The sequence below is a fragment of the Rhinoraja longicauda genome, chromosome 34, assembly GCF_053455715.1.
Source record: "Rhinoraja longicauda isolate Sanriku21f chromosome 34, sRhiLon1.1, whole genome shotgun sequence".
NCBI classification, from domain to species: Eukaryota; Metazoa; Chordata; class Chondrichthyes; order Rajiformes; family Arhynchobatidae; genus Rhinoraja; species Rhinoraja longicauda.
Genome location: NC_135986.1, coordinates 24410514 through 24413215, shown reverse-complemented (window position 1 = coordinate 24413215; position 2702 = coordinate 24410514).

The following is a 2702-nucleotide window of genomic DNA, read 5'->3' as shown; positions in this document are numbered from 1 at the left end:
CCCCTCCCCTCTCTCCTCCCTCAACACCCCCTCCCCTCTCTCCTCCCTCAACACCCCCTCCCCTCTCTCCCTCCAACCCTCCTCCCCTCTCCTCCCTCCCCTCCCCTCAACCCCTCTCCTCCCTCCCCCCAACACCCCTCCCTCTCTCCCCCCTCCCTCAACACCCCTCCCCTCTCTCCTCCCTCCCTCAACCCCCCTCCCCTCTCCTCCCTCCCTCCCTCAACCCCTCTCCTCCCTCCCCCAACACCCCTCCCCTCTCTCCCCCCCTCCCTCAACACCCCCTCCCCTCTCTCCTCCCTCCCTCAACCCCCCTCCCCCTCTCTCCCCCAACCCCCCTCCCCTCTCTCCCCCAACCCCCCTCCCCTCTCTCCTCCCTCCCCCAACCCCCCTCCCCTCTCTCCTCCCCTCCCTCAAACACCCCCTCCCTTCTCTCCTCCCTCCCTCAACACCCTCTCCCCCTCCCTCCCCCTCTCCTCCCCTCCACCCCCTCCCCCTCCCCCCAATCCATCCCCCTTATCCCCCCATCCACCCTAGGAGATAGATTAAACTTTAAAATGTGAACAACTTTAAAACTATAACACCGATTTCAATGAAACTTCTTCCATTAGCACTAAAGGGACGATGGTGAGTAAGGTGGGCCTAAAATTGTCGCGCTATCGTGTACCGCTTTGGCTGTAGTTCAGGAACAAACAAACGAGAGTTTTAGTATTTAGAAACATAGAAAGTAGGTGCAGGAGTAGGCCATTCGGCCCCTCGAGCCTGTACGCACCGCCATTCAATATGATCATGGCTGATCATCCAACTCAGTATCCCGTACCTGCCTTCTCTCCATACCCCCTGATCCCTTTAGCCACAAGGGCCACATCTAACTCCCTCTTAAATATAGCCAATGAACTGGCCTCAACTACCTTCTGTGGCAGAGAATTCCACAGATTCACCACTCTCTGTGTGAAAAAAAACGTTCTCATCTCGGTCCCTAAAAGACTTCCCCCTTATCCTTAAACTGTGACCCCTTGTTCTGGACTTCCCCAACATCGGGAACAATCTTCCCGCATCTAGCCTGTCCAACCCTTAAGAATTTTGTAAGTTTCTATAAGATCCCCCCTCAATCTTCTAAATTCCAGCGAGTACAAGCCGAGTCCATCCAGTCTTTCTTCATATGAACGTCCTGCCATCCCAGGGATCAATCTGGTGAACCTTCTCTGTACTCCTCACTACGGCAAGAATGTCTTTCCTCAGATTAGGAGACCAAAACTGTACGCAATACTCCAGGTGCGGTCTCACCAATGCCCTGTACAACTGCAGCAGAACCTCCCTGCTTCCTATACTCAAATCCCCTCGCTATGAATGCCAACATACCATTGGCTTTCTTCACTACCTGCTGCACCTGCATGCCTACTTCAATGACTGGTGCCACCACGACACACAGGTCACGTTGCATCTCCCCTTCTCCTAATCGGCCACCATATAGGTTCACCCTGCCCATAAACTCATGGAATATTTACTTAGGTTTAGAGATACAGCGCAGAAACAGGCCCTTCGGCCCACCGAGTCCGTGCCGACCAGCGATCCCCGCACGCTAACACTATCCTGCACACACTAGGGACAATTTACAATTTTACTCAGCATCGAACCTGGGTCTCTGGGACTGTGAGGCAGCCTCCCATCGCTGTGGGAACAAGGAACGGCAGATGCTGGAATCTTGAGCAACAACCATTCATCGTTCTTTATCTCTCCACATCGCCATCTCTACCCCTCCTTTCCCTGATCCCTAACCAGTCTGAAGAAGGGTCTCGACCCGAAACGTCGCCCGTTCCTTCTCTCCAGAGATGCTGCCCTCTTACAAGTCACAGTGTAAGAATAAAAGGGTCGGCCATTTAGGACTGAGACGAGGAAAAACCTTTCACCCAGAGAGATGTGGATCTGTGGAATTCTCTGCCACAGAGGGCAGTGGAGGCCAATTCACTGGATGTTTTCAAGAGAGAGAGTGGATTTAGCTCTTGGGGCTAACGGAATCAAGGGATGTGGGGAGAAAGCAGAACAGGGTACTGATTGAGAATGATCAGCCATGACCATATTGAGTGGCGGTGCTGGCTCGAAGGCTGAATGCCTCTTCCTGCACCTATTTTCTATGTTTCCATGACACCTATAAGTATATACAGGTGTTATGGGGAGAAGGCAGGAGAATGGGGTTAGGAGGGAGAGATAGATCAGCCATGATTGAATGGTAGAGTAGACTTGATGGGCCGAATGGCCTAATGCTGTTCCTAGAGCTTATAAGCTGAGAACATTTTATGAGCACTGTGTTTACATAGCGGGTCAGGCAGCATCTGTGGAGAACATGGACAGGTACAAAGTGCTGGAGTCACTCAGCGGGTCAGGCAGCATCTGTGGAGAACGTGGACAGGTACAAAGTGCTGGAGTCACTCAGCGGGTCGGGCAGCATCTGTGGAGAACATGGACAGTACAAAGTGCTGGAGTAACTCAGCGGGTCAGGCAGCATCTGTGGAGAACGTGGACAGTACAAAGTGCTGGAGTAACTCAGCGGGTCGGGCAGCATCTGTGGAGAACATGGACAGGTACAAAGTGCTGGAGTAAACTCATAAGGTCATAAGGATTGGGAGTAGAATGACTCCATTCGGCCCATCAAGTCTACTCCGCCATTCAATCAAGGCTGATCAATCTTTCCCTCCTAACCCCAT